Consider the following 25,051-nt stretch of genomic DNA (forward strand, 5'->3'; position numbering starts at 1 on the left):
AGTGTCGAGGATGTGTGCATGCCCACATTTTGCATATCATTTTAGAGGGTTCATGAACCCAGGAAAATCTCCAGAGCAAGAACAACAAAGAATTAAGAGGAAGCAACGGATTATTTCCATTACAAAAGGATTCTTTGTTCTAAAAAATGATTTGTTATGGGCTCCGAAATGCCTTCTGGTATATTCCAGCTGGTTTATTGGATTTGCAACTATCCCATGTCCATGAGACTTTACAGCTAAGACACTGTTTTCATCAGTTCAAGCCTATTCCCTACACAAACCCATGAAGGAAACAAATTCATTTAACAAATATTTGTTGCACCCCCTTTCTGTGCTAGGCCTGTAGGCCACAGAACAGGCACAGAGGAACTAACAGTCAGCTGGGTAAGAGATGAGGTCTGTGTGGTTCTTGCTGTGTCTCCAGCACCTTGGACAGCTCTCCATGCTATCTATGGGATCAATGCGTGAATGAACAAGAAGGAAGCAAAATACAAAGTGCTATGAAGAAAATCAAGTACTATAATTGTAACTGCCCATTGGATTCTTCTTGCTTCCTTCCCAGATGTCAAGACAGGCAAATTGCAATAGAGAAAGAGTTTAATCCACTACAGTGAGCCAAACAGGAGACCAGAGTTTTATTATTACTTAAAGCAGCTTCCCCCAAAATTGGGAGGCTAGGGGTTTTTTTGTTTTTCGTTTTGTTTTGTTTTTGTTTTTTGAAACAGAGTATTGCTCTGTCACCCAGGCTGGAGTGTAATGGCATGATCTTGTTTCACTGCAACCCACCCCCCCCCCCCGCCCCCGCCCTCCGCCGAGTTCAAGTGATTCTCCTGCCTCAATCTCCGGAGTAGCTGGGATTACAGGTGCCTGCTATCATGCCCAGCTAGTTTTTGTATCTTTAGTAGAGACAGGGTTTCACCATGTTGGTCAGGTTGGTCTTGAACATCTGACCTCAGGTGATCCACCCGCCTCGGCCTCCCAAAGTGCTGGGATTACAGGAGTGGCTGTGCCTGGCCAAGGCTAGGGTCTTTTAAAGAGAGCTTGGCCAGCAGGGAGCTAGGGAATGGATGCTGCTGAATGGTTGGGGATGGAATCCTAAGAGTTTGAAAAATGGAAAATGGTCCTTGTGCACTGAGTCTTGATGGAGGGAAGCCACAGGGCTGTTGAGTCATGAATCTTGGGTTCAGGTGGAGCCACCTGGTTGTTAGAAATGCAAAAGTCTGAAAAGACATCTCAAAAGGCTAATCTTAGGTTCCACAATAGTGATGTTATTTATAGGAGTAATTGGGAAGTTGCAAATCTTGTGACCTCCAGAATAATGGCTGGTAAAAGTTTATGCCTATGTCTTAGCAGATTCAGGCCCCATCTCATCTTCCTAACCTTAAGGTTTTTCATGAGCTTTACAAAGTTGGTTTAGTTTTAGGAAGGGCTATTATATCATTTAAACTATACAGTAAATTTCTCCCAAATTCAGCTTGGCCCATGTCTAGTAATGACCAAAAACAGTTTGGAGATTAAAGGCAAGATGGAATTGGTTAGATCAGATCTCTTTCACTGTTATAATTTTCTCACTGTTATAATTTTTGCAAAGGTGGTTTCATAATGGTGACTAAAGGATGGGGAGGAGGGAGAAATCTCTGTGGAAGCAGAGAGTTGGGGAGAGGTGTTAGGGAAGGTGTCTGCAGGGAGCAGAAATTTAGGCTGAGCTCTGAAAGAGGAGTCCTGTGGGAAGAGCATTTCAGATGGAAAGACCAGCATGTGTAGAAATCCCTTGGTCAGGAGAGGTGTGCCCTGGCAGGGACAAGGGAGGTCAGAGTCACTGGGGCTCCTGGGGAGTGTAGGAAGTGCGGAGGACACAATGACCCGTGGTGTGGGAAGAAAGCAGATGACACAGCGCCCTCTAGGCCAGGGTGAAGGGCCACTGCTTTAAATCTGGATGCTGTGGGAAGCAACTGGAGGGCTTAAGCCATGGAGTGATATGATTTGATATGTGTTTTCAGGAAAACCACTCTGGCTGCTGTGTAAAGAATACATCACTGGGAGTAGAGGACGCAGCGGACAGCTGGAGGCCAGGCAGCTGGACAAGTGTTGGTGGCTGTTTGCATATGGGTGTGGGTTGGGAGTGGCAAGAAATGACTGGATTTAAGTGACCATCAGAGAGAGAGAGATTTGACCAGGTGTAGTACTAGATTGGATGTGGACAGAGGAGGCTCAAGGCAGCTCTCTGACTTCTGACTGGGAGGATGGTGATGTTACTCACAGAGCTGAGGAAAATGGAGAAACAGGTTTTGAGGGAGCAATGACAAGTTCAGAGTGGGATATGTTGGGACCGAGAAGTTGACTGGACATCCAAGGGGAGATGTAAAGGAGGCAGTGCTGTAGGAAGAGGAGTGCAGGTGTGGAGGATGAACCAGAAGCTGCTGCAGCAGAGGAAGCATGAAAACCTGGAGAGGTAAGGCAACACAGAGACATGGAAGAGGCCCTGGAGATCTCATACCAGGCACCAGAATCGAGAGGAAGCTGGTACAGGAGACAGAGAGGTAGGGAGAGTGGTTAGGGAAGCTGGGCTCTCACTTGGCCCCAACTGCCTTCTCCAGGGCCCTCACAATTTCTCGCAAGACCTCTCTGCACTTCAGCCAGGCTGCTGGGGCCCCTGAGGCTGGAAGGTGCCATCTCAACCACAGCCTCTGTGCTGTTCTTCTTGCCTAGAATGCCCTCCTTGATCTTCTAGACTCTTCTTAATTCCCCTGCCCTGCCTGTATGAGAAGCCATGGGCCAGGCAGCCCCTTGCCCTGCATGTTTTCCAGACAGACATCACACGCCGTCCATGCTACCACCAAACCACAGAGAACATGAATCCAGCTCTTCATGTGTCCCGCTGAAGCCCCTCTCAGTACCAAAGTTGAAGGCAAAACCCCCGCATCCCAACTCAGCCCATTATGCCCTGGATGAGGGCTAGAGGTAGAAAAGTCACAGAATTTCCAACAAGTCCTCCTTCGTAGGCTCACACCTCCCTGGAACATGGCAGCTTGTGCAATTTGCTGTCTGCCCAAACTGCCTTTCACATGCCCCATTACATGTGTGGGTCTGGCCCTTTGTTCTTAAAGGGACAAATGATTAGAGGCAGTGATGGCCTTTATGTGGACCCCAAAACAGGGACAGGCTTTACAAAGGGGACAAGGAGCCAGAGAGCAAGCACAGGAGCAGGGGCCCTGCAGGGCAACAGGGGCTGGGGACACCTGGAGGATGGGGGCCAAGGGCAGAAACCTCAGGTACTTGGCACCTGGGCCATTTCAATGATTCTCTTTGGCCAAAAGGATGCTGGACCTAGGCCATGATAGAATGGGGCTGGTTCACCAACATAAGCTAACTCCCTCCCAGAGCCTCATTCTAAAGAGTACCTGGACTGCAGGGCTGGGGTCACTGACAGCCAGAGTGGGGAGTTGGTGTTGGTTGTGGCAGCAGTAGGGGGGCAGTATAGATCCTAGAGGAGGGAAGAGACATCACAAGAGCCTTGTAAGGTGAAGCTAGACGCAGCCTGGGAGTGGGCTGGGGGCTGAGAAATCAGTGGAAGGCTGCTCCCATTATCCAGGCACAAGGCGGGAACCTTGGACGTCCTGAGGATGAGAAAACCTGCGGGGCCTCAGGCATTGGATGTCTTCCAGGAGAGGTGGGTCCAGGGCTGAAGAAGAGTATGGGAGACAGGTCCCTTTGGGGATTATCTAAGAGCCAAGAGGGAGGGGTGCGCAGTCCAGCAGACCGTCTAGAGGTGCTTTTCATGCAGCTGCGTTTACTTGCTACTTTGTGCTGCATCCACAGAGGAACCGTGCTGGCCTTTGGCCCCAGCCAAACATCTACAATGCCCAGAGCTGCCCTTCTAGGCATCCGCCAGATGCTGTTGAAGTTCAGAATGTGTCACCCCGAAATGTGCCACTTTGCTGTCTTGATTATTTTGAGCTAAAAGAAATAGACAACCAGCCAATGCAGGAAAAGCTCTTTACCTTCCCTTCAACGGCCTAAAATAAGGTAAAAAATTTTACATTTTGTAAAGAAAATGTACATTTATAAAAGACACTGTTATTAGTAAAGGTGTCTGTACCGGGAAGGGCGTTACTCTGAGACAACTTTTATCACCTGAGAATCTTTTATCTGCATAACGAGCTGACCTTTACTCACAAGACATTTCCTCCACTTCCTGTCCCGTAATTTGTCTTCACCACCCCCCAGAAGCCCCAAACCCCTATTCCTTTCTGTACCTCAGAGTGCTTAAAATCCTCAGCCAGGCACGGTGGCTCATGCCTGTATTCCTAGCACTTTGGGAGGCCAAGGTGAGTGGATCCCATGAGGCCAGGAGTTCAAGACCAGCCTGGCTAACTTGGTGAAACTCCACCTTTACTAAAAATACAAAAATTAGCCAAGTGTAGTGGTGTGCGCCTGTAGTCCCAGCTACTTTGGAAGCTGAGGCCTGGGTGGTGGAGGTTACTGCGAGCCGAGATCGCACCACTGCACTCCAGCTTGGGCGATAGAGTGAGACTTTGTCTCAAAAAACAAAAACAAAAACAGAAAGAATGCTTAAAAGCCTCCATCATCTGGCCTTTCTCTGAGTCTCATGTTTTTGTGGGACTCCCATGCCTATGTATGTAGTTAAAACGTTTTTTCTCCTATTAATGTGTCTTGTATCATCTTAATTAATAGACCAGCCAAAGAACTAGAAGGGTAGAGGGAAGCAACTTCCCTTCCCTACACTGTCCTGCCCAGAGCTGACAACCCCCTGAGAGGTTGGTGGGCACCTCGTGAGGGCGGCCCCAGAGAGATGAGGGGTGAATGGAGGCCCATAGCACCTCCAGGTCATGCCAGTTGTTACCAGTGGTTACATGCTGGTTAACAATCAGTTTATTGAAAGAAAATGTGGGGTGCTGGTTTGTAAATGCTCCCACTATGGTGCATTTCAAGCCACCAGCCTGACCTCACTGAACACCAGCATATAATCCTTCCACCAGAAAAACACAACAGATATGAATGACCTCAACAGCATACATTGCAGGCACGTAATGAAACAATGAGTTTCAAATATCTATTACCTTGATTTTAAATGTAATTTACTCGTAAGTTTACATCATTTAATTTTTAATAATGACTGTTGAAGAAGCAGCATGTAAAATTCCTGAAAATTTAATAATCAACCCTTGAGAGGTGGCACAAGCCAGCCCCAGCACAGCACTTGCTGACCCCAGGAGAGGACCTGACAGGGTCCCGGGAGCCCCTACCAAACAGAGCTTGCCTGAGAGGCACTGGGTTCCCCCGCTGTTGGGAAGGCTTGTTCCCACTGAGAGAAACGACTTCCAACAAGAGCTCGGAACTGGGGCCAGCTGGGCCAACGGTGAGAGGAGCACCTTCCATGTCTGCAGGCCTAGGGGCTGTCTGTTTTAACCAAAAATAACAAAAAAACTAATTTAAATCTTGGCTTTGCAAGTGTCATTTGGACAGGAATGGCGACGATAAGACGATGTATCAGCGTTAAGATCAAAGTGAAAATTAAGCACATGCTGCCCTATTAGTCAGCACTTCTAAGGCTATATTACTGTGAAGTTCAGCAAAAGAGTTAAAGAATCTATTTAAATGCAAATGTGCCATAAAACCAACTAAGAGCAATGCATCTCCAAAATGCTGCCAGTCCTTCTTTCAGCAGGCTCTGCTCACGATGGTGTTGCTATTTTTTCTATGTGGAGAATAATATATCTGAGTAATCCTGTGTTATTATCTGGGATGGGAGTCTCAGGCTCCTTCTGGGGCTGAGTTGGCACATGTGTACCGGTGCCCTCTGGGACTGGCCAGCATCACCAGGCAGCCTTCAGGTTGGAGGGGGTTCTTCTGCCTGGAGGCTTCCGGACTCCTCGTATTACCTCTCTAGTTACAACGCTCCAGAGGAGCCCAGTCATTTCCATAAGCTCCAGTGAGCAGGAGGGTGTGGCTCCCTGACTCAATTGCTGAATGAGACACTCCCTATGAGATCACTTGGACTCGGGAAGGGGAACATCATATACCAGGGCCTATCATGGGGAGGGGGGAGGGGGGAGGGATTGCACTGGGAGTTACACCTGATATAAATGATGAGTTGTGTGTGCTGACGAGTTGATGGGTGCAGCACGCCAACATGGCACAAGTATACATATGTAACAAACCTGCACATTATGCACATGTACCCTAGAACTTAAAGTATAAAAAAAAAAAGCCACGCACAGTGCTTGACTCAGAGGTAAGTGACCTGTTAGCACTAACCATTGAACCTCCCACCCCTGTGGGAAGGAGGAAACAGATGCTCTCAGAGCCTGTGCTATGTGTCAGGTGACAACCTTACCCTCACAATGATCACACAGAGGAGGCATTATTGCCCTGTCTTGACAGAGGGGCTGGGAAGATGCAGCATGGGGCAGTGAGTGATCATGGACATGAGGGCTCTGTCAGAAGAGGACTGGCCCATCCCCTGGCCTACCTGTGAAGGAAATGGTACACCAAGAATCTGGGGCAGAGTTTGGTGGTGAGCCTGGCCTGAGGCTGAGTGAAACCATCTGCTTTTCAGAGGCAGCAGGACTTCTGTACCCACCAAGGCCTGCGCCCACGCTGGGAGCAGCCAGAGGATACCCTTGGGCCTTGTGCCCTGGACTAAGAGGAGACTGCGTACTTCAAAGCCCCCAGAATCCACAGAACAATCTAAGAACCACCTGATTCAAGGTGGACTCTGCCAAGGAGTGAGCAAGGCCTGCCCAGCAGAGCTCAGCCCCATCTCAGTCACTGAACTGGGGGCAGAATCTGGTCCACAAGGGCGAGCAATAAAAATGTGTTGAGCTTTTAGAAACTGTGATACAGGTATGTAACAACAGTAGGAGCAGAATTTCCAGATATTAAATGTTTGGTGTACAATTAGCATGTATGCAGCTCTTTTCACTCCTGTTTATTTGGAGTCATTCAGAACGTGGCTTGAATGGCGCTGTGCTAGGGCTGGCTGCTCTCCCCTGTCCCCTCTTCAAAGAGCCTCCTGGCCCCAGGACGCACAGTGGGGGCCTCACCTTGAGAAAAAGAAATGTTGGATCGTGAAAACCTCCACTTCCCTCTTTCTTTCTCTGTATTAGGGGACTCCATGTGGAGGGAGCGCATTTTAGGCCTGGGATTGCTTTCTGCCTGGGAGAAGGGGCTGGAGCCACAGGGCAATGATGGGACTGAAGGATGTGTTCAGAGTAAACCTGTTTAGGCAGAGGCAGCATCCAGGCAGCCCATCTCTTAGGATCCCACTCAATATGGAAGGCAGATAGACGATTGACTCTGCAGAGAAGGGGAGCCCCCACTTCCAGGGACATGAGAGGAGGTAGCAACCAACAAGGATGTCATTTAGTGAAAGCTCCCATGTGCTAGACACGTGCACTATCTCATGTGATCTTCCCTTAAACTATCTGTTTGCAGATAACCTGATCTTGAATATAGAAAAATCCTCAAAAATACACTGAAAACTGATACAACTTCAAGTTCAGCAAGCCTGTAGAATACAAGATCAATATACCAAAAATCGATTGTGTTTCCATATACTTGCAATGGACAATCAAAAATGTAATTAAAACAATTCCATTTATGATAGCATCAAAAAATAAAATAGTGGGTTGAGTGCAGTGGCTCATGCCTATAATCCCAGCAATTTGGGAAGCCGAGGCAGGTGGATCACTAGAGGTCAGGAGTTCAAGACCAGCTTGGCCAATATGGTGAAACCCCGTCTCTACTAAAAATACAAAAATTGGCTGGGTGTGGTGGTGCATGCTTGTAATCCCAACTACTGGGGAGGCTGAGGCATGAGAATCACTTGAACTCAGGAGGCAGAGGTTGCAATGAGCTGAGATTATGCCACTGCACTCCAGCTTGGGCAAAAGAGCAAGACTCTATCTCTAAAATAATAATAATAAAAAAGTATAAATTTAACTGAAGAAGTATAAGACTTGAACACTGAAAACTACAAAACATTTATTGAAAAAAATTAAAGACCAAAATAAATGAACGCAGCCCATGTTCCTGGATTGGAGGTCTTAATATTAAGATGGCAACACTTCCTAACCAAGCTTCAGATCCAATACAATCCCTATAAAATTCCAGGTGCCTTTTTTGCTGAAATTGACAAGCTAATTTTACAATTCATATGGAAATGCAAAGGACCTAGAAGAGCCAAAATGATCTTGAGAAAGAAGAGTCAAATTGGAGGGCTCACACCTGCCCATTTCAAACTTAAAGCTATAGAATCACGAAAGTGTGGTACTAGGATAAAGACAGACATATAGACTAACGAAATAGAACTAAGAGTCCAGAAATAAACCCTGCTATTTATGGTCAATCGATTTTTTGACAAAGGTGCCAAGACAATTCAATGGAGGAAAGAATAGTGTTTTCAACAAATGGTACTTGGGACAACTGGATACTCACATGTGAAAGACTCCTTTCCCACACCACACACAAAAATGAACTCAAATTGATTCTAGACCTAAATGTTAGAAATAAAACTGCAACACCCTTAGGAAAAAAATATAGAGGTAAAGTTTCATGACCTTAGATTAGAATAAACATAAATAGATATGACAGCAAAAGCACAAGCAACAAAAGAAATAAAGATAAAATGGACTTCATCAAAATTTTAAAAACTTTTATTCTAAGAATATGACCAAGAAAGTGAAAAGACAATTTAGAGAATAGGAGAAAATATTAGCAAATTATAATTGTATCTAAACATATAAATATATATATGATAATTGTATCTAAATATATATAAATATATATAAACATCTATATCTATATATAAATATAGATATCTGATAATTGTATCTAAATATATAAATATATATATCTAAATTGTATCTAACATATCTTATAACCTGTATCTAAAATATATAAAAAACACTTACAATTCAATAATAAAAAGGCAAAGGATCAGAATAGACATTTCTCCAAAGAAGACATACAAACGGCCAATAAGCAAATAAAGAGACGCTCAACCTTATTAGCCCTCAAGGAAATGCAAATCAAAGCCACAGTGTGATGCTACTTCACACGCACTAGGATGGCTAGAATTTTAAAAAAAGAGAGAGACAGGTTATAATAAGTGTTGTATGGATGCGGAGGAATTAGAGACTTCATACCCTGTTGGTGAGAATGTAAGCAGTACGGCTACTCTGGAAAAGTCTGGCAGTTTCTCAGAAAAATATATATATAGTTACAATATGACCCAGCAATTCTACTTCAAGCTATATACCCAAGAGAAATGAAAAAGCAACTCCACATAAAAACTTGCAAACAAATGTTTATAGCTATGTTATTAGTAATAGCCAAAAAGTATAAACAACCCTGGCATCCATCAACTTATGAATGTCTCAATCAAATGTAGTATGTCCATACAATAGAATACTATTTGGCTATAGAAAGAAATGAAGTACAGATACATGCTACATAACACAGATGTACCTTGAAAATATTATGGTAAGTGAAAGGAAACTAGTCACAAAGACTACATATGGTATTATTCCATTTATATGAAATGTCTGGAATAGGCAAATCCATGCAGAAATAAAGATTAGTGGTCCTTTAGGGCTGGAGGGTTGGGGGAAAACGGGGGGTGATTGCTAGAGGATACAGGATTTCCCTTTGCTGTGATAAAATGTTCTAAAATTAATTGCGGTGATGGTTTCACAACTCTATGAATATACCAAAAACTATTTAAATTGCCCACTTTAAGTGGGTGAATTGTATGGTATGTGAGCAATCCTCCAATACAGCTGTTGTATTAGGAAAAGAAATATATTGGTGGAAACATCAGGAGTTGGAGATTTTTTCAATGCTGTTTTAAACCACAAAATCAGTTTTTAAAATTGTTAAAGGACTGTTTGAATTATCTGTTTCATCTTGAATGAGATCGATTGTTTGTGATTTCTGGGGATTTAGTCCATTTCATGTAATTTGTCAATTTTACCCACATAGAGATGTTATTATATTTTTAGTATCTGTGAAGTCTGTAGTTACGTTCCCCTTTTCATTCCTGATATGGTCATTTCCTTCTTTCTTTTTCTTTCTTTTTGTTTTTGAAATGAGGTCTTGCTCTTTCACCCAGGCTGGAGTGCAGTGGTGAGAACTCAGCTCACTGCAACCTCCGCCTCCCAGGTTCAAGTGATTCTCCTACTTCAGCCTCCCAAGTAGCTGGGATAACAGGCATGAACCACCACGCCTGGCTAATTTTTGTATTTTTAGTAGAGACAGGGTTTTGCCATATTGGCCAGGCTGCTCTCAAACTCCTGACTTCAGGTGATCTGCTTGCCTTGACCTCCCAAAATGCTGGGATTACAGGCATGAGCAACTGCACCCAGCCCTGATTTTGGTGATTTCTGTCTTCTCTCTTTTTAAGTTTGTCAGTTTGAGTAGTGTTACATCAATTTTGTAGATCCTCCAAAGAACCATCTCTTGGTTTCATTGATTCTATTGCTTTTCTATTTTCAATTTCCTTAATACACTGCTCTTTATTCTTTCCTTCCTCCTGTTCACTTTGGGTTTATTTTGCTCTTTTCCTCCCTACTCTCTTATGGTAGAAGCTTAAATGATTGTTTTGACACATTTCTTGTTTTGTAATACAATAATTTAATGCAGCAAATTCCCCTCCCACTTTAGCAACAGACCACAAATTTTGATATGTTACAGTTATTTTCTTTCAATTCAATATATTTTCTAATTTTCCTTTTTTAAGTGTGTAGTTTGCTTTCCTATTGTTTAGAAATTTTCCTGTTATCCTTCTCTTATTGATTGCTAGTTTAATTCCATTATAGTCAGAAAACATACTTTGTATGATTTCAGTCCTTTTAAATGTAAGGTTTGATATGTGATTCACAATATCACCTATCTTGGTAAATGTTCCACGTGCATTTGAAAAGAATGTGGAGTCTGCTGTTGTAGTGTGTAGTGTTCTATAAATATGACTTAATTCAAGTTAGTTGATAGTGTTCCATTCTATCCTTGCCACTATTTCTATATATTATGTAGAAAGGAGTGTTGCATTCTCCAAGTATTATTGTCAGCATCTCTACTCTTTTTATATTCTGACCATTTTTGTTTTCTATATTTCGAAGCTGTATTCTCAAGTGCTTATACGTTTAGAATTGTTATGCTTTCCTGGTTAATTGATTTTTCTTTTTTAAAAAAAAAAGTGTGTTGAGGTAAAATATACATGTATAATTCACCATCTTTACCATTTTAAGTGTAAAATTTAGTAGTGATAAATACATTTACATTATTTTCCCCCTTCATTCCTCTTTCCCCTCTCTCCTCCCCAGCCTCTGGTAACCACCCATCTACTCTTCATCTCTGTGAGATCTGCTTCTTTATCTCCCACAATTGAGAACATGCAGTGTTTGTCTTTATGTGCTTTGCTTATTTTACTTAACACAATGGCCTCCAGTTCCATCCATGTTGTTGCAAATGGCAAGATTTCACTCTTTTTATGGATGAATAATATTCCATTGTGTATATGTACATATTCTTTATCCATTCATCCATTAGTGGGCGCTTAGGTTGATTCCATACTCTAGATATTGTAAGTAGTGCTACAATAAACATTAGAAGGCAGACGTCTCTTTGATACATTGATCTTCTTTATTTTGGATATATACCCTACAGTAGAATTGCTGAATCGTGTAATAGTTCTATTTTTGGTTTTTTGAGGAACCTCTATACTGATCTCCATGGTGGCTGTGCTAGTTTACATTCCCACCAACAGTGTACAAGGGTTCCCCTTTCTCCACATCCTTGTCAACATCTGTTATTGCCTGCCTTTTTGGTACAAGCTATTTTAACCAAGGTGAGATGATATCTCCTTGTGGTTTTGATTTGCATTTTCCTGATGATTAGTGATGTTGAACATTTTTTCATGTACTTGTTGGCCATTTGTATATCTTCTTTTGAGAAATGTCTGTTCAGATCTTTTACTGATTTTTATTTATTTTTAAAATTTTTAAAATTTATTTTTTTATTATACTTTAAGTTCTAGGGTACATGTGCACAACATGCAGGTTTGTTACATATGTATACATGGGCCATGTTGGTGTGCTGCACCCATTAACTCATCATTTACATTAGGTATATCTCCTAATGCTATCCCTCTCCTCTCTCCCCTCTCCACAATAGGACCCAGTGTGTGATGTTCCCCTTCCTGTGTCCAAGTGATCTCATTGTTAAGTTCCCACCTATGAGTGAGAACATGTGGTATTTGGTTTTCTGTTCTTGCAATAGTTTGCTGAGAATGATGATTTCCAGCTGCATCCATGTCCCTACAAAGGGCACGAACTCATCCTTTTTTATGGCTGCATAGTATTCCATGGTGTATATGTGCCACATTTTCTTAATCCAGTCTGTCACTGATGGACATTTGGGTTGATTCCAAGTCTTTGCTATTGTGAATAGTGCCACAATAAACATATATGTGCATGTGTCTTTATAGCAGCATGACTTATAATCCTTTGGGTATATACCCAGTAATGGGATGGCTGGGTCAAATGGTATTTCTAGTTCTAGATCCTTGAGGAATCACCACACTGTTTTCCACAATGGTTGAACTAGTTTACAGTCCCACCAACAGTGTAAAAGTGTTCCTATTTCTCTACATCCTTTCCATATTTTAAAAGTTTTAATACTTTTTACACTTTTAAAACTTTCTTTTGAAACTGACACAGGGTCTTGTGTCTTGTTCTTTTCACCCAGGCTGGAGTGCAGTGGCATCATCACTACTCACTGCAGCCTCAACCTCCTGGGCTCAAATGATCCACTACAGCTTCCCGAGTAGCTGGGAATACAGGTGACTGCCACCACGCCCAGCTTTTTTTTTTTTTTTAGAGATAGGTTCTTACTATGTTACCCAAGTTAATCTTAAACTCCTGGGCTTAAGCTATCCTCTCACCTTGGCCTCCCAAAATGCTGGGATTATATAGGTGTAAGCCACAGTGCCCAGCCACCCATTTTAAAATCAGATTATTTGTTTTCTGCTATTGGGTTGTTTGAACTCTTTATATATTTTGGTTATTACTCCCTTTGCAGATGGACAGTTTGCAAATTTTTTTCCCATTTTGTAGGTTGTCTGTTCACCTTGTTTCATTTGCTGTGCAGAAGCTTTTTAACTTGATGTAATCCCCATTGTCTATTTTTGCTTTGGTTGCCTGGAGCTTTTCCTCAATGTTTTCTTCTAGTAGTTTCATAGTTTCAGGTTTTAGTCCTTTTAAATCTTTAATCCTTTTTGACTTTATTTTTGTGTATAGTGAGAAATAGGGATCTGGTTTCGTTCTTCTGCATTTAGTTATTCAATTTTCTCAGCACCATTTATTGAAAAGACTGTCCTCTCCCTATTGCATATTCTTGGCTCTTTTGTTGAAGATGAGTTGGTTATAAAGGTGTGGATTTATACCTGGGTTCTCTATTATGTTCTATTGTTCTACATATCTGTTTTTATGCCAGTATCAGTGAATTAACTTTTCTACAAATATGTAATATCCCTTTTTAACCCTGGTAGTTTTCTTTGCTCTGAGGTCTACTTTGATATTAACATAGTAGTTTTGTTTCCATTGGGGTCTTCAATGTACAGTGTTTTTTTTTTTTTCATAGTTTTTCTTTTTAACCTACCTATCCTATAATACTTGAAGAGAGTTTCTTGTAGATATCATGAACTTGAGTCATTTTTACAAAATTCATTCTGTCAGTCTCTTTTAATTGGTGTGTTTATGTCATTTACATGTAATGTAATTATTGATATGTTTGAATTCGGGCCTTCTAATTATTATTTGTTTTCTGCTTTTTCCTGCAATTTTAATTTCCCCTTTTTTTCTTTGTTTAGTTTACTTAAACTTCTTTTTTAGTATTCTAGTTTAAGTTATCGTGTGTGTGTGTGTGTGTGTGTGTGTGTGTGTGTGTGTGCACGTGCGTTTTTCTTTTTTTGAGATGGAGTCTCTCTCTGTCACCCAGGCTGGAGTGCAGTGGTACAATCTCGGCTCACTGCAACCTCTGCCTCCCAGGTTCAAGCAATTCTCCCACCTCAGCCTCCCAAGTAGCTGGGACTACAGGCATGCACCACCATGCCTGACTAATTTTTGTATTTTTAGTAGAAACGGGGTTTCACCATGTTGGCCCGGCTGGTCTCGAACTCCTGACCTCAAGTGATCCACCCTCCTCAGCCTCCCAAAGTGTTGGGATTACAGGTGTGAGCCACCACTCCCAGCCTCTAGTGGGTTTTTGACATTAACTCTTGGTATAATTTTTCAGTGTTCTAAGGATTACAATATACATATTTGACTTTTTGTAGTCTATTTAGAATCAATATTTCACCATTTCAAGCAGAATATTGGAATCTTACCACCATATGGATCACCTTACCTTCCTCCTCTTTTTGTTGTAATTGTCTTATGTATTACAGCTACATACTTTGAAACTTCTTTAAATGGTGTTAAAATTTTTGCTTTTAATTGTCTTACATATTTTAAAGAACTCAAGAAGAGAAGAATAACCTATTATACTTACCCAGATATTTGCCATTTCTGTTCTTGTTCATTTCTAATGTTCCACATTTTCTTCTGGTATCATTTTTTTCTTCCCCTCTTACCTACCTAAACAATACCTGGTGGTCTAGCAGAGACAAAGAATCACAGCAAGAGAAAGAGAAATCAATTTGATTAAAGATTTAATGGCTGCAAGACTACTCAGAGGTAGTTCCTAATATAACAGCGCCACCTTCTGGAAGAGAAGCCAAATACACTTTTTTTGTTCTGAGGCAGCTGTGACCAAGCTCTTGCTGGAACTGAGTGCCTGACGCGAGGATGCTTTGTGACTCTTTGGTCTGCCATCCCCATTTTAGGGTGTATCAACTCACTCAATGACTAAAAAGGTGAGAAGAACCTAAGGGATCTCTCCGTTTAAAAGGAAATGGAGTATTCAAGAGCCAGTTGGCCTCTCCTTAGCAGCATCTTGGCAGCAATCCCTTTAGGGGAAACATTATCACCCACCATGTCCCCTAAAGCAAAGCTGCTGTAGGTGTTCAGCCTCAGCACCATCTCCATAAAACAGTAAGTGAACATGATCACTCTGCTCAGGGGGCAGAACTCACTGCAGTCCTAATGCCCTCATCAACACTCCCCGCAAAGAAACTTGCTACATGTCAACTAACTCTTAGCTGGCACCAATGGCCTGGCTGTCTGCCCTGCTGCTGGAAAGACTCTAGACTGGAAAGTTACAGACATCCCTCTTTGGAATAGCAAACTGTGGAAAGAAATCGAGGCTGCTGATGGGCAGCTGGTGTCACAGATGCAGAAGCCCTCGGTAAGGATTCTCTGATGAGACTGGCTGGAATCAAACTGCTTGATAGATCCCTACCTGAATCCACACCCAGGTTTTGGGGTGCCTTAAGCCCAGGCAGGGGAATCCCAGAGGAACAAGAGTGGTAAAGTCACTGCTAGTGCTGAGATATTTAAGGCTTTTGGTTTTCTTCCAAATGCATCTGCTGCTATTTACTTTTCCGAATCTTCAGATGGCTGCTCCACGCATGCCATCCAGGGTGACAGCTGCCTTCGGTGGGATAGACAAGTCAGGATGTGCTTGTTCCATCTCATCCAGAACTGGAACCAAGGGGAGGATTTTAGCAGGTGGAGAGGAGGCAAAAGGGCATTTCCAGGAGAACTGCAGCACCAGGCAAACCACAAAGCTGAGAACACAGGACAGGCTCTGGGGGCAAGAAGAGTTCATCTGGTTGGGTCCTGAGTGCTCAAGGAGAGCAGCAGGCGAGAAATCTGACAGAAGGGCTTGGCCTTAGCGTAGTCCCCCAGGAGACGAGTGTGGGCTTTGCTGGGCAGCGTCCCCGGGAGTCCCAGAGGGGATCCAAGCTGAGCAGTAGCTATGGCGGAGCTGTACTGCAGGGCTCTGCATGTTGTCTCTCCGTCTGGAACGCTCTTTCTTCTGCTCTTCCCCCAGCCAACTCTTTCTCATCCTTCAAGTTTCAGTGTAAGTCTCTTTCCTCAGGAAAGCCTACCTGACCACCCACCACCTGCTCAGCTCAGACCATGGCTCCCGTAGAATACTAGATTTTTCCTTCCTGGTCCTTATCACGTTGTCAATTGTTTACTTAGTCATTTGCAATGATCTATTTCACATCCATTTTCCCTGCCAGCCTGTGAGCATGTTTCTTGTTTATTGCTAAGGGCATTTGATCAGCAAACTTGCAGGGAGAATGTGCTCGCTGTCCACCAGGGCATTAGGTGCCAACATTCCCAAGGACGAAGTATGTGACCTTCCCCCATGTTGTTAGCTTGTTGCCTGCACAGACCCTGCAGCTCAGTGTTACTGGTCTAGCTGGCAGGGGCTGTGTGTGGAGTGGAAGGAGAAGGGGCAGTTGGCAGAAAGACTGGGTCAGAATCCACTATAATAGGCAAAGGAGTTCCCGGCCATGCTGTAACCAGTGCCTGAGGGGTGAGGCTCCACTCAAGAGTGAAGCAAACACCACCCAGACCTTTCTGAGATCCTGGATATTGGGGACCCCCAACACAGGACCTTCTGACATTCGCCCACCTCCTGCAGGCTGCAGCGAGCCAGGCTGCCCAGTGCTCCTCTGGCAACTCAGAGGTACCATCACACTGGTGGGAGGAAGGGAACTGAGTGCCTCTTGAGCCAGGACAGAGCTGGGGCTTCAAGTCACTATTTCCAACACTATTAGCATGTGTGGTGAGGGCCTCGGGGGTGCAAGGCTCACTCTGGGGTCACCGACTTGGGGACATGGCAGGGCCAGGACAGGGACTCCAGGTCTGTCTGCTTTGAAGCCCTGCGGAGCTCCAGCAGGCCCCGTGCCCCTCAGGAACCACCTTGGGGAGGGGGAATCTGAATTCAGGGGCCACCTCAGGCAGCTTCTTCATCATCCTCTGTCTTCCACACCTGGAGCTCGTTTATGCCAAGGCCTTGGAAGAAGATAATCCAGGATGAGGACACAGCGTGCAGACCAACCGACTGCGTCCCACGCAGCCTCCTCCTGCTACTTCACCTGTGTTGCACCCGCCTGCAATTCTAGTCGGTTCTGTTTGGTTTTTGCTTGATAGACCTTCAATGTCTGGCAATGTCTGTCAGTAATTATAGCCCACAATTCCCTAGCAAATTTATTTTTCGTCCCTAGGAACGAATTATTTCACAGACTTCAATAACAGTAAATTGCTTATTCCTAGTGGGTTCTAAGGCATTCAGAGATGGGTTACACAAAGCCATGCTGATCCTCACTGTGGGAACCCTAGGTTCTTTCCAAGCATCCCTGTCCTCTCCCACTCATCAGGAGCTATGGGCCTCCATCAGAGTGTGGCCCCCAGCTGGCCAGGCCACAGACTGAACAAATCCTGTTGGATCATTTCAGCTGGAGATTCTTAAATGGAGGGGAAAATGTGTGATTTAACGGAAAACTATGAATTGCTTAGATCACACCCTTTGGGGGTATCTCACTGTGTGTTGTTTTACAACTCTGTAAGTTGTAAATGACTGACAGCAAACAAAATAAGTCTTGCCTATGGACATGCACATAAATTCTCTCTGGTGAAGGGATGACCCTGCCAATGTGGAGAAACCAGTTTGGGATCCACTTGTAAGTTCATTTTAATATTCCTGATGTATAACTGTGCCTATTCTTTGGATTCGCCTTTGAACATGTTGAAACGTCCCGTAGGTTTCTGCCAGACAAGGTGTCAGAGCCCTGGCAGCGGAGAGTGATTGGCGCACACGTGGTAAAAGAATGTACTGACAGCAGAATAGGTTTGAAGAGGAAAGTTTTATTAAACAGAAAGAACACTGCAGCAAAGTACAGCAGGGTACTCCAGCAAAACAGGACTGAGCGTGCCGAGGTGGATTTTCCTTAGGGATATTTATGGACCTTAAAGCAGGAACTTAAGGGTAATTTGCACCATATTAGCCACATAGGTAATTTGGTGCCTTGATGTCGGCAAGGGTTGCACAATGAGTTTCGACATACATACGTTCCGGAGATGCATTAGAAATCCTAGTTACTTACACATTTTTTAGAAAGAAGCCTGGTGTCAGATGCTGGCTTTAGAAAATAGCAAAGTCTAATTACTTGTGAGTTCCTTAAAGGGTTTTGCCTCCAGATGGTCTGCTTTATGGACACCAGGTGACCTTTGCTATTCTCGCTTTCCTCACTAATAATAAGCTGAATAAAGTCTTTAACAATGTTGGTTTTATAACTGCCTTAGAATCGTAATTATACTTTTTGTTGAAAAGTATCATTTAACACAAACTTAAGCAACCCCAGAGTTTCTGATGCATTGAGTCCGGGGTGGAGCCCAATAACATGGTGTTTAACAAGCCCATGCCTCAGGCTTTGAGGACGCTGCGTCATCTGAGGGTGTTCTTGAGGGTGGCAAGGGCTCTGCTGTGAGAGGACATTGTTCTGGGTTAATGGGGTGTCTAAGCCCCTGGAACCCACAGAGTGTCTCCCAGATGCTGAAAGAAACTCTGTTCTGCAGCCAGTGGAGGGGGCGGGGATGGGAGAATTGGGATCACAGAGCCAATGTCCCTTCCCCAATGCCCAGTGTACAAGTTGGTCCAGGCTGTGTGCTTTCAACCCATGCAACTACTGCTGATGCCCTTAAAGCTGGGCCTTTCTGAGGTGGACATGAAGCCCAGGAAGGGTAGGTGAGCTAGGGCTGCAGCCTCATCACTTCCCCTGGACACCCTTGCTCTTAGCACAGTGTGCAGCTCCAGGCAGTCCTCCCTTGAGCAAAGGGACGTGTCACATCACAGACTGGTTTTCGTGACTCTGCAGGACCTGGGACCCTGGGAATGACAGAGAGGTGTCGCTGGGGGACTCTCATCCTGAAATTGCCTTTGCAAAAATTTTAACAGTGAGAAAATTATGACAGTGAAAGAGATGTGATCTAACCAACTTCCATCTTGCCTTTAACCTTCAAACAGCCCTGAGCCATTTCTAGGCATAGGCCAAGCTAACTTTGGGAGACATTTATAGTTTAAATGATAATAGCCCTTCCCCAGAACTAAACCTAAAGCTAATGAAAGGCCACCAGGTTAGGAGGATGTGAGGAGCCTGAATTCTTCTAAGGTGTAAGCCACTGCAGCTATTATTCCAGAGGTCACAAGATTTGCAACTCCCCCAATTACTCCCGCAGATAACATTACTATTGTAGAACCTAAGACTGGCTTTTTGATATGTCTTTTCAGGTTTTTGCATCTCTGACCCCCACTGACTCCCACCAGCTGGTCCTGTGGTCCCACCCAGAAATGGTCTTCCTGGCCCACCAAACTATTTTTTAAAAACCCTAGCCTCGGAGTTTTCAAGGAGATCTATTTGATTAATAACTCCATGTCCCATGTGGTGTGGACAACCTTGTGTCTATTAAACTCTTTCTTTATTGCAATGTCGTGGTCTCAGTGAATGGGTTTTCTTCTGTGCAGTGGGCAGGAAGAACCCATTGGGTGGTTCCCATTCCACCAGCGGCCTTCGCCACCGGACCCAGAGGCCAGGGTGGCCGTAGCAATGCCCTGTCTTAGGTAGGGCTAAACCAGCCCTTGCATGTTGCCAGAAGGCTGGGGTCTTTTTGATTTTTCATAGCCAGACTGTCCATTATCTTGGGCCCCCTGTGAGGAAACTCCTAGGCCCACGAACTGAGATTTTGATACAGGAGCTAGAAAGGAATGATTTAGGCAGATAGTAAGGGCAACAGAGTCCTCAGCAAGGCTTCCCTTTTAACAAAAAGCAGCCCTTAAATAATTTCTTTTCTTTTTTCTTTTTTTTTTTTTTTGAGACGGAGTCTCACTCTGTTGCGTAGGCTGGAGTGCAGTGGTACAATGTTGGCTCACTGCAACCTCTGCCTCCGCCTCCCAGGTTCAAGTGATTCTCTTGCCTCAGCCTCCTGAGTAGCTGAGATTACAGGTGTGCACCACCACGCCCAGCTGATTTTTGTATTTTTAGTAGAGACAGGGTTTTGCCATGTTGACTAGGCTGGTTTCGAACTCCTGACCTCAAACGATCCACCCACCTCAGCCTCCCAAAGTGCTGGGATTACAGGAGTGAGCCACTACGCCTGGCCAATAATTTCTTTTCTAACAAAAAGCAGCTGGAAAAATTGAGCTGCAGACAGTTAAGTATGCAGGAGTGAATGCCGGCAGCTGTGCCAATAGAAAAGGGCTACCTGGAAGTCAGCTATGTTCAGCATAGAGGCTCCATCTTCTCTTTTGTTTGTCACCACCTGTACAGTAAAGAAGCAGGCAACGTGGCACCAGATGCAGAGACGCATCTGCATAACAAAAGATTGGGGAAGGGTGACCAGATTTTTACACGCTATGCAAATAGAACACTTGGTCTGATCAATCTTTCATGACCTATGTAAATCAGACACCACCTCCTCAAGCTCATCTATAAAACCTGCTGCATTCCACCATGGAACCCGCAGCCCATTTCTCCAGGACCCCTCTCTCTGCAGCAGAGAGAGCTCTCCTCTCTTTTTCACCTGTTACACTTCCACTCTGAACTTCACTCTTTGTGTGTCCACTTCACACTGCCCGTTTGTCTTTATTTCTGCTGGGATTTAGGGGCAGAAGCCTTATGTGACCCATCATAACGTTACAATAGGTAGACAGGAATGAGTAGGGCAGGAGAGGGCTCTTCCCCCACCCACTAGGAATGTCAGGTGATAATTCAGCAATTATCACATTGCCTCGCTAAAAGTGATAAATCGGCAGCTGGCGCCAGGGAGAGGCCATTTCCTGATGGTCCACACCTGTTGCACTAAAATATTCATTGAATGCAGACGCCAGGGAGAAGCAACTTCCTGGGCATGCGCATTAAGAGACAAAATGGCAGCGTATGACTTTCCAGGAGCACTCCACCAGAAAAGGGAAGAAAGCCTCAGACAGGTACGTGTACAACTTCCTAAACACACTATGCATGCTCACCTCTCAAGCATAAGGGGGACACTGCACATGCGGGCAACCCCTGCTAAGGGAAGAATCATGGGAAAGGGGCCAGCCTATAAAGTCCTAGGAGTAAAGTTAAACACCATACTTGTTCTTAGAGTCGCCAGCTTAGGACTCTTCCAAGCATACTTTCCTTTCTTTCCTGCTGTAAAGCTCTTTAGTTAACTTCCACTTCTGCTCCGAAACTTGCCTGTCTTTCTGCCTTATACCCCTTAGTCAAATTCTTTCTTCTAAGGAGGCAAGAATTGAAATTGCTGCAGACGTGTGTGGATTCACTGACGGTAACTCAGATGCTTTCCACCACTAACGATACGGGTCACTGCCAACCCTCCTATAGCAAAAACTAGGTTAACAAGAAAAAAAAAAAAAAAACAAATTTATGTAATCAAATTCTTATGTGACATGGGAGCTTTCGGAAATGAAGACCCAAACACCCAGGGAAAACTGTCTGTTTTTATGCTTAGGTTTGATGAAGAGTGGACAGCTGTGTGAAATGTGGTTGGACAAAGGGTATGATCTAATGGTAATGTCAGAGGCGTTGGAACCAGAGTGACTCCATCTTAAATAGGGGCTAGGTAAAATAAAGCTGAGACCTGCTGGGCCACATTCCCAGGAAGTCAGGCCTTCTTAGTCACAGGATGAGAATAACCCACCCCTTGTTTAGCATATAATCAAGAAATAACTATAAAAATAGTCAAACAGCCCATGCCACTGCTCTGCCTATGGAGTAGCCATTCTTTTGTCTCTTTACTTCTCTAATAAACTTGCTTTCACTTTATGGATTTGCCCCAAACTCTGTCTTGCCTGAGATCCAAGAACCTTCTTTTGGGGTCTGGATTGGGACCCCTTTCTGGTAACAGTAATAGGCAGAGTGGGGAAACCCATAGGCCTGTGTGTTCAGATTATTAGCCTCTCTGTGCAGCCTTTTTTTGAGAAATAAAAATAAAACTCTAAGCCTTCAAATGACTGAACAGGCCCTCTCTGGGCCAACGGGACTCAAGAGAATCCATGAAAGCTGATTTCATGATGATGACAGGATGGGAAGTCAGACTCGCCTCAATTTTTTACCCCCTTCCTTGCTAACTACCATTAAGCTTTCTTTTCTAAGGAGTAAACAGAAACCAGCCCTTTCAAAAGGCTCCACATCGATAATGTTGATTACTAGCTTATCTTCCCAGGTACAGAACAAAGGTAAAATGAGACTGATCATCCCTTCATCCCTCCCTGAGACATAGGCTTCCTCTATTCCCATTTTCTTCCAATGTTCACTTCATCTTACATAAAATGTAGATTTACTGGGCACATACACAAGTATGTAATCATTCAGCTCACTGCCACCCGCCCCCACACTTTTTAAGGAAAATGTATAAATACAAAACCTCCTGAGAACGTCTTTGGAAGAAAGAGCCACAGAGGCATCCGTGACTCGAGTTTTTCACAGGTGCATGCCTCAAGCTCGCTCCATAAACTTCAATGATCTGACACCTATGCTTCAATCACTCATTTTGTCTCCCAGGTATAGGGCAGGACTATTTTGGAATGAGGGGACAGGAGAAGGGAGAGAATGACCTTTCTAGGTTTTATGGCTTGCTTTGGGGGAAAGGAGTTGTAGTTTCTAGGATCCATCCTGGGGAAGCTGAATTCTGGTTCCTATGACTTGCTTCAGGGAAGAAGAGGAGAAGGAGATGGGAGGGCAGGAGAAGATCAGAAAGAATTTGCTACTGTGACCGTCCAGTTTCCTTTAGTTCAAAGTCCTCAGCATGCCAAAGCCCCATGCTTCAGGGTATTGTTTTCTGAGCCCCAACAGGGTCAAGGGCGTCTTCCTGGCCCATCCATTCTGTTATCTGTGGTCAGCTTGGCTTTGGCCACCTGAATCTGCGGATTCCAACATCCTGCAGGTCTTCCTGGATCTGCCCATATCCTGTTGACTGCTAGGGCTAGGTGGGCAAAGCCAGGTTGCCCCCAGCCACAGGAGCCCTGCCCAGGCTGGCACTTCCCCCCTGGGACTGGTGGTGAGCCTCAGTGCTGGGCTGGCTTTTAAAATGTGTGGTCGGTGTGAGCAGTGGCTTGTTTCACCTCTGTGCATGTCAGACTCTGAGGAAATCACAGCCTAATACGCTCCACTCACCCCTGCACCTGCAGTCTCCTCGGTACAAGCAGAGGGAGAAAGCCCAGCCTCACCCTGCTGCCTGGCACACGGAAGGTGCTTGGTAAATATTTGCTGAACAAATGAATGAGGAAGTCCCCAACCTGCCATCTGACAGAGGCCACCCAGAGCCCTCTGCCTGTCAGGGCAGGGGACTGCTGTCGGGATCTTTTATGGCCCACATCCTTTATTTAACTGAGGAGCAGACTGAAGCCTTGGCAGCAGGTGATTGACAGAAGGTGTCATAGCACGTTAAAGACAGTGCCTGGCCAGATGGGGCCTCTGATCCCCTCTACCGATGCAAGTGAGGCCCCCAAAGGCCGAGGCTCATTCTTTACCCCAGGCTTGAGCTGGGCGTGGGGACTGGGGGGTCGTGGATGGTCACCCCACCCTGTCCTCCATCCCTTTCCTGTTCCCTGCTCCCTCCCCTCATTTCTTTCCTGCTTCATTCTCCACTTCAAACCAAGCACCACACCCCCCCCACCACCCCCACATCCCATGGCCTTCCTTGTTTACCACAAAGGGAGGGGCTGGCCCACCCACTAGCTGTAACAACCTGTGGGCACAGCTTTGCAGGGCCCCACTCGGTTCTCCCAAAGCCCAAATTTTAGCAAAATGTTGTTTATAACCCCCGAGGCTCAGATTCTAGCTCTGCCTCCACATGTGAGCTGTGTGACCTTGGCCAAGTCCCTCTGTGAATCTGTCATCTCCATCCCTGCATTAGGGCTGGGGAGGCCCAGGGGAGACCCATGTATGAAGGCTGGGGGAACCTCAGGTTCTTTATAAGTTATTGTAAGGATCGTTAGCAACAGCAGAAGCACGTGCAGATCCCCATGCCTCCACAGCGGCAGACTGGACTTCTCAGAGGCACCTTGTGACTTGCAGTCTTTTTGGTTCCCCCAGGATAGCCCAGCTGGGAATCTCCCAGTGCATTTCTCAGCCCATTTTTTTCTCTTGAAGCTGGAGCTGGGGCTGAGACTTTGGGGGCCTGGACTCCCAAGGGAAGGGTGTTACACTCTGGTGCAGATGGCGAGGGAAGCCCAGTGCTGGCCCTTCTCACCTTATGGGGTCTGCTGCATACTTCACAGATGCTTTGGGTCAGGGACTACCCAGTCCACCAGCCCTGCTGACACACGGCACAGGGTCCTGAAGTTGTGAGCACATCCTCCCTCCAGGGCAGGGCAGGGTAAGGCAGGTGTGGACCTGATAGCTAAGGAGCCAGGACACTGGCACAGACACGGGACATGTCCCCGCCTGTGTCTTCTCCACATATAGTTTCTTAGGCCCTGGCATGTCCTCTCCTGAACAGAGGAGGAGGAAACTGGAGCATGGCAAGTTCAAATAATTTGCCCAGGCCGCGGTGCAGTGAGCAGGGAGATGAAGATTTGAACCAGGCCTGTTGCTCCAAGGACTGGGCCTTTTCTGGCACAGAAGGGGCTGCCTTTACACAGGCAGCTCCTCTGGCTGGAAAGATGTTTGTTTTAGACATCTGGTCCTGTTGCCCCAACCCTGCTCTGGGACACCTCATAGCAACAGTCTTGTGACTTGGGACAAAATACTAAATCTTCTGGGACCTCAATTTTCCTTGTAAAGGGAGGTGATGGAAATAATAACTGCTTCTCGGAGTTTTTATGATAATAATTCCTTGTTATTCTTATGAGTAACAGTAGTATTGACGTCAAAGCTGACATCCACCAAGTGTGTTTACTTATATTAAAGCAGGCAATGTGGGAGGCAGAATAATGACCTCTCAAAGGCGTCCACATCATAACTTATGAATATGTTAGGTTACATAGCAAAGGGATTACATTTGTTGCAGGTGAAAGTGAGGTTACTAATCAGCTGGCATTACGAATGGGGAGATTATCCTGTATCATCCAGCTG

General features: G+C 44.9%; 2 long non-coding RNA genes across 7 annotated transcripts in view; one reads left to right on the top strand and one right to left on the bottom strand.

Moving 5' to 3' along the window:
- LOC144336407 (uncharacterized) overlaps positions 1–25,051 on the bottom strand; it is a 38,965-nt gene that overhangs the window by 12,948 nt on the left and 966 nt on the right. The window lies entirely within an intron of this gene.
- The window catches only part of LOC144336408 (uncharacterized), a 61,242-nt gene continuing 54,101 nt past the window's right edge, over positions 17,911–25,051 (top strand). The window contains exon 1 of the long non-coding RNA XR_013408178.1: positions 17,911–20,961. This is a non-coding gene — a long non-coding RNA (uncharacterized LOC144336408). The remainder of the gene's footprint in view (positions 20,962–25,051) is intronic.

This window comes from Macaca mulatta, chromosome 18, assembly GCF_049350105.2.
Source record: "Macaca mulatta isolate MMU2019108-1 chromosome 18, T2T-MMU8v2.0, whole genome shotgun sequence".
Taxonomy (NCBI): domain Eukaryota; kingdom Metazoa; phylum Chordata; class Mammalia; order Primates; family Cercopithecidae; genus Macaca; species Macaca mulatta.